Below are 14,534 nucleotides of genomic sequence, written 5' to 3' on the forward strand. Positions count from 1 at the left end.
AAGTTGGAGCATGTCCCAGACTTGAGACTTGTTGATCTTTGAGCACTCAGAGGATGTGGAACATGTTTCCCATTTGGTTCTTAACATTAAGTTTGATCAGATCATCAAAACATAGCAGGACACATAACTTATCAATCCTCTACTATAAATAAACTGCTCCCATAAGACATTTTGATCATCAAGCAGATAGAACTTAATCAAACCTTCTGAAAATTCAAACAAATTTTTTCTTTCCTTATATTCCGACAAAATCAATATGATCAGTGCTAAGAAACTCATCAACCAGAGGAAGAGAATTTCTTTTCCAAGATCCAATAACCATGATTCAGAAAATTGTAGCACATCATCTTCTGTGGTTGGAAAGGGGAATTTTGTGGTGTATACAACTGATCAGAATGCTAGCAAATTGTAGTTCCTTTAGCTTATCTACAACACGAGATAATCAGACAACTATTGCACATTTCTGAAGAAGAGTTTTGACTTCCGAGTGATGGCCCTATCACATTACCTTGTGATGCTCTATTCATGAACTACATCATATCACTCATTAGAAAAGGTGTAGATAGTCGATGCTCATCAGATTAATACGTTCAAGAACTAAGAAACACAGAATTACTAGTTTGTTGATCTCATTGTCATAAGTTTTGTAATAGATATTCAATATCTAATTATTCGTCAAAACTCCGTATTCTTGTCAACACTCTTTAACTTTGTGATTATAGCTGATTTCTCACAATAAACAACAGTATTTTGTGACAAATGATCTTTTTATCTTTCATCTCACATACAGCCGTCCAAGAAGAAGAAGAAAACAAAGAAAAAAGACTTTTGAATTAATTGCAAACGACTAATTTCTTTGGTTGCTGAATCGCTTAGTTTGTTTTGACACTATTAACCAAAAAATGGTTCAGCTTTCTTATTGTTAATGTATCTTTTGAGTAAAATTTGTCAACAGTGTGTTACTCAAATCCCAAAAAAATTTGTTATAACAAAAGCAGAATAAGACTAGAGAAGATGACAATTTAAAGATCCCTTATCTACATGACAAAGAAAGAAGCAGCACATGGTTTTGCCTGTTACCAGAAATGTTTGATTTAATTGTTTCAAAGTATTGGCATTGGTGAGAAGTCAAAAGTATGAGCTGATATCATAACTAATAGGTCCAATCTATTGTCAACCGAAGATGTATCAGGGCTCAAGTGATTCACCGAAGCGACGAGACCTTGAAAGCTGGTTTTTGCATGTGTCAGTAGCGAAACGTTCTGTTAATAGGAGAAGGTTTCTGCTGACAAGAACTGGAGATACCAGAAGTGAGAATGCTGACATGAGTAACGAAAACTTATTTGAAAAACACGATCGCTTGCCAGTGGAAGGTTTTTGCATTCAGTCAATCTATGCAGATTGAATCGGTCCTAATGAACCCCCGATACACGAAAGTGACGAAGTTGCTTTGACTACAGAACCATGCTTGTCTATTGGAGCGAATTGGATTTAAAAAATAAAATAAATAATAAAATTTATTCTAAAAAAGACTTTAAAAAAATGATGTTCGATTTGAGATCGAGAATTAGAAAGTTTAACTTCCAGTCTCCAAACTCCTTCATTCCGTTCTAAAACGAGGAAAATATATATAACAGTGAGTCAATGTAAACCTTTTTTTTTTTGTGTTGAAAAAAGTCAATGTAAATCTGTTATCATTGAGAATTAAATAACTTCAGAAATAGATTCTCAGAATTTCCATGATAGAGAGTGACCACCGAAAAATTCAAACAATTCATAGAACCCTTAATATATCATTACTTTCTTACCTAACAAAGTCATTCTAGGGCCCCTGAATGACTCACTCAAATTTAATATATACACATATCACAGGCTCCAGCTCTATCCTGCATAACCGAAACATGAGGCTTTTTTTGGGCAATACTTTAATATATTTTCGGAGGCGGATATAACATTTAACGTTTATTGGTTCCTACAAAGATCTTATCCTAATATATAATAGTAACCGAACTAGAAGATTAGGGTTTGAGCTAAATATTCTTATACATTTAATTTGAAGTGGATTTGAAGGGGAACCTTGGAGCAATGGTAAAGTTATCTCCGTGTGACCTATAGGTCACGGGTTCGAGCCGTGAAAGCAGTTGCTAATACTTGCATTAGGCTGTCTACATCACACCATTTCGGGTGCGGCCCTTTCCTGGATCCTGCGTGAATACGAGATGTCTAGTACACGTGACTGCCCTCTTTTTTATTTATTTAGTGGATTTCCTAATACCACACATCCACTCCTAAGTATTTTACTCTATATAAAAATATTAGGTTTATACAGCTAAATGAACGGTCAGATACATTGAAAATACAGTTAATATATACATAACGACACCTAGCTAGTGTATACATAATAACTTCATGTATGACTTAGAGAAATTATTTCATCCCCATACTTCAACCATCCTAACATAAATAGAGAAGGAAGTTCTTTTCTTGTATGTCCAAAAATCTATTTCAAAAGTCAAAGTAGAATTAAAAACATTTGTTGGTAGGAAATGTATTAAAAACATGAAATTGAGGAATATTGTTATGGATGTGACTAAAAAAAAGTGATACTCCCTCTATCCAATTTTAAATGTCGTTTTTGCCCAAAATAATGTTTCTAAATATCTGTGTTTAAAATTTTTAACAGAATCATTATTTTCTTTCAATTTTACTCTTGCTATTGAAGTGATTAATAGTAGGTACTCGCTTTCCAATATTAGCATTAAACAAACAAGTAAATTACAGCTACTACTTAATACTACTCCCTCCGATCCACTTTAATTAATTTTTTGGCTATTTTCACACATATTAAGGGATTCATCTTTTAGCATTAATTATTAATAAAGTAGACCATATTAACCTTAATTTGTTCTTTGAAAATATAACAAACACTCCTAGACTTTTTATTCCAAGGGCAACTTTGGTAAAGAAAAGTTAATTTCTTCTTGATATTAGGATAAATCAAATATTGTGGATCACAAAAAAAAGTTAAAAAATCAATTAAAGTGAACTGGAGGGAGTAATGTTTTCTTAATGAATTTAATTGCGGGATTCAATTGTATTTAACAGTAAGAATTTATTGGGTTTTGGGAAAATGAGCAACAGAGCTAGGATATAATTCTTTTTTTAAACCCCTCCCAAATTAGGAGGATCTATAGTGTTTTCACACTTTTCCTCCAGCATGACTCAAACCCAGGACCTAACGGTCGTGGGTGGAGGTACTTTTACCAAGCCTCATTTGTCAGCTAGGATATAATGCATATATCAAAATTGCTTCTTCTTCCCAAAAGGAAAAAGTGACGATATAGATTTTAAGTCATCGACATGGACTTTACAAAGGTAATTTTTGTTTAAATTAATTACAGTAGTTGATTCTTCTATATAAAGTTTTTGAGAAAAGTAACATTCCTTCACATTTATGGACCTACATTTGTTGTCACTTTCTATGTGCGCAAAGAAAAATAAAACCATATTACTGCTTTTGATTAGTGCAACTATTGCCTGTGACTAAGAAAACTACTGGGATATTGCCCTGCGTTTTCGTTGTAGCTTAATATATCGGCTTGTACACTTAGATGTCCCTTGTGTACATATTACAGTAGTTGATCTTCTACATTAAAAAATTGAGAAAAGAAACATTCCATTCTCATTTATGGACCTCATTTGTTGTCACTTTCTATCCGCGCAAAGAAAAATAAGACCATAGTACTGCTTTTGATTAATGCAACTATTGACAAAGAAAATTACTCGGATATTACCCTTCGTTTTCTTTGTAGATTCATATATCGGCTTGTACTTTTAGCTGTCCCTTGTGTACATATTACAGTGGAATTTGGTGCAGCGAGGGTGGGTGGTCTTTGAAGGAATTTCCTACTTCCTTCTATTACCGTGCAAAGAAAACCCTATAACAATAATAATTCTAATCAATTGGAGTAAAACATTAAGAAGAAGCTTAACAAAAAAACTCCTACTATTTAATTTCTATTAGGAGAAGTCAGAGGCAGATCTAGGATTTTGGGAAGATGAGTGCACTATTACGAAGAGGTGAATCCAGAATATAAATTTTACGGGTTCAACGTTTGGTTCTTACTATTGTACCCATTACACTTTTGGAATTATAAGTTCAAAATTATTATTATTTAGAGGGTGTTTGGCTAAGCTTATAAGCTGGTCAAACTAGCTTATAAGCACTTTTCGGCTTATCTACGCGTTTGGTAAAGTTAAAAGTGCTTATAAGCCAAGTGCTTATAAGTCAAAAATAAGTCAAAAGCCGTAAGCTGGTCACCCCCAACTTATAAATTTTTAGCTTATAAGCACTTTAAGTTTGACCAAAATTTTTACTATTTTATCCTTAAAATATTCTTTTTTAGAACAAAACTATTACATCGATACTCACTACTTCAAGTATTATTTCAACCTAACCCCCCCTCTTCAAGTCTGCAATGTCCATTGATTATTTAAGATAAGCAAATTCTTTATTCCTTTGCATATTTATATCTATGTGATTGTGTATTAATCTTTGAACTGTATGTAATAAATGAGGACATATCAAATTTTTGGTGTGTTGCTTTCTAAATGTTGTGGTGATAAAGACAGTGTTTGTTTCTCTTCAAATATTTTGTCCTATTTAGGTTAATTTTTTACTGAGAAACTTTTATTAATTTATTAATTATTATAACTTATGATTATATGCTTATCATAAAATAAATAATATTTATCATAAAAATTATCTTATCTAAGCACAGTTGTATTTAAAATAAAATGACAAATAGAATATTTTGTATTTGGATCGATTTGGAATCTAAAATTTTGAATAAATTACGCCCTTATAAGTATAAACACTTCTAAGGTTATTTAAGTCATTTTAACAGAAAAAGAGCTTATTAGCACTTTTTTTTTAATCAAATACAGCAACAGCTTATTATCAATTTCAGCACTTGTATCCAAATACGTAACTGCTTATTTATTAAATCAGTTCCAGCACTTAAAAGTACTTTTCAGCACCTAATGCTTATCAGCTATTTCATATCAGCTAATCCAAACGGCCTCTTAATAGTAATTTTCTTACATCTATATCCATACTCCGTGCTGAAAATGAGGGGATCAGTTGAACCCAATAGCATATTATATGATGCATTATCCACTAGTTTAATATGCACATTTTATTTAATCATAAAAGATTTTCCGGTGACAAACAAAAACAAGAATTTTAATATGTGAAAATTTTGAAATAATAAATCAAAAAGAAATAAAGAAAAAGAAATGTACTTAATGAGAGCATATGTTTTTGCCCGGAAAGTAATACTCAATGAGACCCGACCACATATAATGCTATATTATCCAATAGCAATAATTGTATCGGAGTTCTTACTGCAACGACCACAATAAATAACCCAAATCTTACTACAAGCATAAGAAAGATTTTACGCTAAAAAGGCAGCAAAGCTCTGAGCTACATATCTTTCAAGTCTTCCGATTTATTCTTAAAGACATGAAAAAATTACACAAATGTCAAGAGCTAAACGTACAGTGGAGGGTCATCATAATGTGTTAATATTAGCTTTGAAAAGCTATGCTTCTTAAAAATGAGACACCTCCTTCTTTATATTGAAACAAGGGAAAAATCCTTAGTACAGTAGTGCTAAATTTACATATCCTAATCTACACCTTTAATCTCGGCAATTATTATATTGAAAAGTCGACCAAATAATTTTTTTTTTTTGCAGAATGATATGTTCCACAATATATTGTACAATTTTGTCTAAACTTTATTATAACTTTGTTAACCTTAATAAATTAGGAACAAATCTGCGACTAAATTTCATTTGTGATCATTCAACTTTGTGTTCAATACCCAAAAGTCATTTTTCTTTTTTTGTTACGTAAAGTCATTCAATTTTGTGTTCATTACCAAAAAAAAACTTAGTAATGTTTTGCTGGACGAAGGCTTTGTCAACCTCCTTAATAGAAAAAGAAATTCAATCAACGGGGTCCTTTTTCTTTGGCAGAGAAGAGAGAGAGGGACGTTTGTGTTTGTGCTTTGGAGCAATAATTCAATTCAATGCATCCACTTGTACTTTTAGCTGACCATTGTGTATATACGGTGAAGTATTGATACTTCCTTCTATTAAAGTTCAAAGAAAACAAAACAACAATAATTCAAATCAACTGGAGTAAAGCATTAAGAAGAAGCTTCACAATAATTTCCTACCACATTAAATGTTACCGTATGCATCAGTTGGCTAAATTTCTTTCTATTAAAGTTCAAAGAAAACCCAGTACCAATAATTCTATGGAGAATCTCATACAAACTTTTCTTATTTGAAGTGCAAGTAGCTAGTTGTTTATTTCTTTCTCTCCTATTATAATCAGTTGATCTCTTACCACAACTGCAATTTATCCACAACTGCAATTTATCAATGGCATCATCTTCTATCTTCTGATTCTACGAGTACTTCACAGTTTCCTCGGTGGAACTACAAAGTCTTTCTAAGTTTTAGAGGTGAAGATACTCGAAGAACATTTACAGGTCACCTCTTCAAATGCTTGGAAAATAATGGAATATTCACGTTTCAAGATGATAAAAGGCTAGAGCATGGCGCATCAATATCAGATGGCGCATCAATAGTGGAATATTCACATTGCTGAAGCCTTTGACAAACATGAAACAAAGTATATGGATGATGTTGAAGGAATGCAAAAGGTGCAAAGATGGAGGACTGCTCTAACTGCTGCCGCAGATCTAAAAGGATATGATATCCGTGACGGGTGAGTTAAAAACACATTAATTTCTTATAATGAAAAAATGGAATACCACAAAGAGAGGGTTGCTCAAGTACTAAGCACCTCCAACTCCAAACCCTTGGATTGCGGGTTCGATTTACCATAGGAGCAAAGTGAGGAGCTCAAAAGGAATAATTTTCATTCAAATGTGGTTGCTTATGTGAAGACTACATATTCTACTATAGAAAAAAGACCCCGTACCTCAAAAATGAGTTAAACAGAATAGACACTAAATAAATTTGTCATATTTACAAAATAAAAATTAAAAGGTGGAAACTTAATCAATTTATTTTGCTAAGAATACTGCTTACACAATCTAATTTCATTGATTGTCATTTAGACGTTAAAAATGTTTTTATTTTTTTTTCCTCAAAAAAGGAATGACGGTTGTTATTTATGTTTCTATCGGTCAGAAGTATTGTTCCTATCAATATAATTAGAGAGAATAAATAAAAAACATCTTAAGCTATTCACATTTTGCTATTACCCCTGAAATCTGAAATATTACGTTTCCTATTTAAAACCTCATGGAGTGCCACTGAATGGAGAGTGGCTTCACTTCCTTGTAACGTGCGAGAGCTAAAATTAACCTAAAAACAGCAGCCACTGACATTTTTCCTTTATTGTTTAAGTTAATTATTTATTCTATTTTTCTTTTTTTCTTATTCAATTTTCTTGAAGTAAAACAAGTTGAAATTCGTAGCCCTAAAATAAGAGCAACACCAAAAACAAATTAATCAAAAAACAAAAAAGAAGGTGCAAAGTTGGAGCAATGCTCTAACTGCTACACAAATCTAAAAGGATAGACATCCGCCAAGGGTGACTAAAAAATATATGAAACAATTTATTTAAAATATACTTTAGACGTCAGAAATGTTTTATTTTATACAACAACAATAACCCAGTATAATCCCACAAGGTTATTGTTGTTGTGGTTGTTGTATAAAATAGACATCCGCCAATATTTTATTTTATAATTTTTGTAAAATAGAATGACAATTGACTAATATATATATATCAGCCAGAAGACACTATAGTTCCTATCACTACAATTCCTCAATAACATTCTTGCACATATGATATATCAATTGCTCCTTCAAGCGTTTGTTTTATGTGCGTAGTCTTTTAATTATATCTATGCACATAAACAATATTTAGTAGCTGAGTTGGTTGCTAATTCACCTAGTTGATGAGAGTTCGATTCCTCACTTTGTAATCTTCTCTCCCATTTTCCCTACCCCTATGTAATTAAAAATAATAATAATAATAATTATGAAATGCTTACTAATACATGACTTTCTTACATTTATCCACAATTAATTTTCTTATTTTTGTAGGATTGAGGCAGAGAATGTTCAGAAGATTGTCGACCAAATTTTCAAATTGTACAATAGTGCTACTTTGTCTTCTTTGCGAGATGTTGTGGGAATAGATACTCATCTGGAGAAATTAAAGTCCCTACTTAAGGTAGGAATCAATGATGTTCGGATCATATTGGGGATCTGGGGGATGGGTGGTGTAGGGAAGACGACAATAGCAAGAACCATTTTTGACACTTTATCTCATCAATTTGAAGCTACTTATTTCCTTGCGGATATTAAAGAAAATAAAAAAAGACATCAACTGCATTCTTTGCAAAACACCCTTCTCTCTGAATTATTAAGGAGAAAAAAATGATTACGTCAATAATAAGCATGATGGGAAGCGGATGATTCCGGACATACTTTGCTCTAAGAAGGTGCTAATTATGCTTGATGATATAGATCATAAAGATCATTTAGAGTATTTAGCAGGTGATATTGGTTGGTTTGGTAATGGCAGTAGAGTTGTTGTAACAACTAGAAACAAGCATTTTATAGGGAAGGATGATGCAATATATGAAGTGACTGCACTACCTGATCATGAACCCATTCAATTATTTTATCAGCATGCTTTCAAAAAAGAGGGTCCAAATGAGTGTTTTAAGGAGCTTTCATTGAAGGTAGTAAATTATGCTAAAGGCCTTCCGTTAGCCCTCAAAGTGTGGGGTTCTTTGCTGGATAACCTAGGCTTAACTGAATGGAAAAGTGCAATAGAGCAAATGAAAATTAATTCTAATTTGGGAATTGTTGAAAAACTCAAAATCAGTTATGATGGATTAGAGCCCAAACAACAAGAGATGTTTCTAAATATATCATGCTTCTTTCGAGGGGTATATAAAGATTTCGCCATGCAAATTCTTGAGAGTTGTCATGGAGCTGAATACAAATTGCGGGTCTTCATTGACAAATCTCTTATGTCCATTTCTAAAAATGATGAGATTCAAATGCATGACTTTATAGAAGATATGGGTAAATATATCGTGAATTTTCAAAAAGATCCCGGAGAACGTAGCAGACTATGGCTTGCCGAGGAAGTCGAAGAAGTGATGAGCAACAACACCGTAAGTAGGCTAAACAATGCAATAATATTTAATTTCTAAATTTTATATTCCAAAGACACATAGGGCAGTCAATTCCTATTATTTGCTCATCTTGTTGCAGGTACGTCCTTTTAGTTGTTTACTTTAGTTAGTAGGAGAAGCAAAATTAATAATAATTGCCTAATTAGCAAAAAACAATTAATTTCCCAATTTGTTTAGTAACCTCTTTAATTTATGTTGCATAATTCGTTTTTCTTAAATTTTTAAGCGATGGGTTAGTCTAGTAGCCACTTAATTTGTTTGATCCAATTTCATTCTTTGGATTAACATGTTATTACATAATAACTCAATCAGAGATTCACTTTACCATTATTTTTTTATAAAAAAAGTTAGGAGTACAATGTTTTGGAACTGTTTCAATTACAATTACTTTCTATCACAACATAAAAAGCTTATAGCCTTGACTCTAATGAACTTCCAAGAAAAATGTAATAATAGAGAATAAAACTATTGAATTATTTGCAAAAAGTATTTTTATGAAGTAACATCAATATTTCTTAAAAAGAATCTAATTAATATTGTATCTTATACTTTGGCATTGTAAGGAGTGAGAAAATAATCATATTAGCAAGCGGATTTTATACGGCGTTTGAAATTATACTTTGTAGACTAATGATCTTCTTACCAGGGGACCACAAAAATGGAAGTAATCTGGATTCCTTCTTATTTTGGTAGACTACGCTTTAGCAAAGAGGCCATGAAAAATATGAAAAAGCTTAGGATATTAAACATAGTGACGTGGCCGACCTGTGATGGTTCCATTGAGTATCTGCCCAACAGCTTACATTGGTTTGCCGTGAATGGCTATCCTTGTGAGTCATTGCCAGCTGAATTTGAACCTAAAATGCTTGTTCACCTTCGAGATAATTCACTGCATCATTTATGGACGGAAGCAAAGGTACAATAGTTTGATGAGTTCTATTTTATTGCCAATTTTGTTTCTCTCTAACTATCTTTGTCCTTTAATTTAGTGATAATTAACAATATTGTTGCTTTTGTCACGTATTATTTGAGGTACTTTCTATTTTTACTACAATTATGATGCATGTCTTTAAATGAACAAACGTTGATAATTCCATAAGCTAAAAATTAATGTATTTCCATCTCAAAAGAAATTATTGTATTTTATATTATTTGGGGTTGTTCTCGTATTATTGTAAGATCTTTATGTCCTTTTTTTTCTTCAAATCTTCCCGTCGTCATTTTAACTAAGAAACTCAATTTAAGAACTCATTCAATTATTTCTTATAGTAAGATTAGATTCATATGAATTTCATCCTAGATTGTAAATAGTGGGATGGAAGGAATACTTATTAGTAAAACAAAAGAGTTCATTCTGTACAACTATTTTAAGAATGATATATAAGCTTTTATACATTGCTTCCGCATTTAACATTTGGGTTTCCCCATTTTATATTTCACTTCTTTAAAGCACTTTTCTCTTTGCTACAGGTTTTTTCAATCATTTTATTCAGTTTCTGAACAAGTAACTTCCATATATAAAATAAATAATTTTCTAATTTCGCACAAAATAATGTGTTGGCCCTCATAATTCAAATGCTATCATTCATTTGTTGTCGAGGGAGAAATAAATGGAGTACTCTTTAGAGCTAGAGTGGAGTTTGAGTTCCCTCCGGTGGCAGAAGGATTGGAAACTTTGAGGACTTCCGGAAGACATTGGATCCTTATCCTCTTTGAAAAAATTGTATCTCATGGGAAATAATTTTGAGCATTTGCCTCGAAGCATAGCCCAACTTGGTGCTCTTCGAATCTTGGACTTAAAAGATTGCCAGAGGCTTTCACAGCTGCCAGAACTTCCACCAGAATTAAATGAATTGCATGTAGATTGTCATATGGCTCTGAAAAGTATCCATGATTTAGTAACAAAGAGAAAGAAACTACATAGGATGATATTCACACCACTTGATGATGAGGATGATGCACACAATGATACTATATATAATTTGTTTGCACGTGCCCTGTTTCAGAACATCTCTGCTTCAGATTCCTTGTCCAAAAATATGTTTACCATTTGGCATCCTAGGAATAAGATCCCAAGTTGGTTCCACCATAAGGGAACGGATAGTAGTGTATCAGTCGATTTGCTTGAAAATTGGTATATACCTGATAGATTCTTGGGATTTGCTGTATGTTACTCTGGCATATTAGTTGACACCACAACTCAATTGATTCCCGTATGTGATGACGGGATGTCGTGGATGACCCAGAAACTTGGCTTATCCAACCATTCAGAATCTGATTCAGAACATTATATTCATTTTTTCTTTGTACCTTTTGCTATCTTATGGGATACATCTAAGGCAAATGGAAAAACACCAAATGACTATGGGATTATTAGGCTATCTTTTTCTGGAGTAATAAAGAAGTATGGACTTCGTTTGTTGTATAAAGATGAATTCCATGACACCATGACCGATGAAGCCAGTTGCTGTCGCTGTCGCATACTCTAATAACATTAGAAACAAAGGTCACATTCTAATGAAAGTAAGTTGCAAGTTTGGAAGCCATTTGCTCTAAAGCCGGTGGCATTGCCTATGAAGAACATATGGTTCCTTTGTTTGTAGCAGAATAACAAGACTCTTGGCCTGAGAAAGCGATTCGCGAGAGAACTTACTTGGGTATGCAATAATCCATTCTTTTTAAATCTACATATATCTATACTATATACTAGTCTTATTAGTAAAGGTGGCGTGACGCCTCTCTTAGACCAGAATAGTAGTCTTGTGAAATGAAATCACATCTTCACCTTTGCTGACAGGTAGACTTTCAAAAACCAATTCAGATGAATGTTCGCGAAGCAAGAAAGCTGTGCCAAAATGGATGGATGAAAGAAGCCTTGGAACTATTAGCAAGCGGACCGAAGGGGAACTATTTCCAGGAATCAAACATACTTCCAGCAGTCGAGCAACTATTCTTCCTTTGGGATGTAGAGCCCAACTAGTCTTGTATTCTCTCCATCAGAAGTTGCTTGTCGTAATGATCATGCTCCAACTTTAGCAATACACTTTTGCAGGGCCATTTTCATATCTGTACCAAGTTAAATGTGGAGGTTCAGTTTAGTAAAGAGGGAGTAAAACATCTTCTTAAATATTTTTTTTTTTCCTTCATAAAAAGTCCTGAAAAGGAAAAATCTGGAACTTCAATTGCAGAAGTACCAATCATACTTTATATACCAAGAAAAGAGCAGAAATCATGGCAGTAAATCAGAAATTTCAAAAAACACTTGCTACAAACATGCATATTAAGCTTTCCAAAACTTCAAAAACCTTTTCAGAACCCAATTAAGGACTCACAAAATAGACTAACTTCTGCAATATAAGAAGGATGAAAAGAAAAATTGGTTAATGATGCAATTAATTACTTTCAAACCAGATCTTTGAATAAAAAATCTTGATTATCTATATGTCTCACCAGAATCCATTTTACTTATATTCATATACCAAATCTTCATTTATCTGATTTACCTCGGTGACAGATCAAAAAGATGATTTGTTTATAAAACATTTGGCATCTTTTCAACAATATATTATGTGATTTTAAAAAAAAATTGATCTTCATATGGAATACACACGCAACGCGCTTGCCCAAAAACTAGTAGAACAAAATAAGTGACAGCTATTTTTAAACATTCAATCTGTAGCAGCCCACTAATCCCTGGCTCCAAGTGCAGCCCAATTTTGTTCAATGATAAGTTGTATGCAGAAGGAATAAGATTGTTCCTGGAAGTTGTATGCGACACTAAACACCCTCCCCCTGATTAAACTTATTTCTTTGTTTGGCTTCTTTAAAGCAACGAATCCTGTGCCTTGATTCTTTCTTGTTTCCTGTCTTTATTATCTTACGTCCTTTTCTGGTGTTTTGCAGTGTATTACCTTTCATTCATTAAAGAATTTTAGAATTGCAATCTCAACATGTCTGTTCGCTTCCCCCAGGACATGTGAAAGGTGTGTCATAGATTCTTAAACCAGTCCATCAAAATTGCAGTCTTTATACACTAGCGATGAAAGGCAATCTGTTTCTCTGCAATTTGAGAAAATGCCTAAAACTCTACTAGAGGAAGAAAGTACATATTTCTTCGGCCTCGAGGATCTGTCATGAGCAATGGAAATTACAAACAGAACATGAGTAAGCTTCAGCTGTTTGACATTCAAAGATGGCCTGTGCCAAGTTCAACAGCTTTATTGAAAATGAAAGTTCAGGCTCAGAGATAGAAACAGATTTCAGGGTATCCTTGTCTCACCTAAACTGATAAACGTACAAAGACCTGATCCGAGTTGTTTTTCCATTTGCAGTGTTATCTAAATATGCACAGGGAAAACAGTTCAGGTGTTTGTATTTCATCAGTTAGTTTTGTGGGGTTCGGTAGGGCGAATCTTTGACGCATATTAGTTGCAAGAAAACTCAGGCTGCTTCGAGTTTTGACTGACATGTGCAGATGAAAAGCTTTTTGTAAAAGCATATGTACATGTAAAAGAAAACTCAGGTCGCGGCCAAAATACATAAAGAAAGGAGACTTTTTCCAAAGTGGTTTAGGTAGCTCAATTAGACTGAAAATCATTGCGTGGTTTGAATTCACAGCAAAGAAAGAGAATGCAAGGTAGAGGAATTTGTCAACTCATCAGGCTCACGACCTAAAAGGCCATTTTGTCGTCCCCACAATTGATCGAAGGCGCTTTGTGATTCCCTTGGCTTACCTTGAAAATGAGATCATTAGGCAACTTTTAAACATGTCTGAAGAAGAGTTCGGGCTACCAAGTGGTGGCGCTATTACATTACCCTGTGATTGGGTCTTCATGGACTACATCATTTCACTGATCAAGAAAGGCGTAGCTGCCGGAGATCTTCGAGCATTTTGATGTTTTGAGAGAACAGGGCCCACAAAGCAATGCTCCTATCGATTCGTTCATGTTGCTGTACTTCATCTTCTAATTTGCACAAAGAAAGTGGAAATCAGCAACTTCTTGTTTATTGAGTGATATCATCATATTTTGTAAATGATAGCTCCAAATAGATGAATTGTACAGCAGCTGAAAAGCAAGCAAATAATAGCATGTATTACAGATGGGAATAGCTTTATCTGAATATATACGAGATATATTCAAGAAACATAAGTTGGACATTAACATAATAAATAAGAGGTTGTAACATGCAGCAACAACAACAAAAGAGGTTGTAACATGGTAATCGAAAAAAGAGAAGTGTCTTGATCATACATAAGCAAACACTAACTAAA

At 33.3% G+C, this 14,534-nt stretch overlaps 1 pseudogene; it reads left to right on the forward strand.

The window, feature by feature from the left end:
• Positions 1–3,360: 3,360 nt before the first annotated feature.
• LOC104088976 (TMV resistance protein N-like) lies at positions 3,361–14,273 on the forward strand (annotated as a pseudogene).
• Positions 14,274–14,534: the final 261 nt, after the last annotated feature.

The sequence above is a fragment of the Nicotiana tomentosiformis genome, chromosome 5, assembly GCF_000390325.3.
Source record: "Nicotiana tomentosiformis chromosome 5, ASM39032v3, whole genome shotgun sequence".
In the NCBI taxonomy this organism is placed as follows: domain Eukaryota; kingdom Viridiplantae; phylum Streptophyta; class Magnoliopsida; order Solanales; family Solanaceae; genus Nicotiana; species Nicotiana tomentosiformis.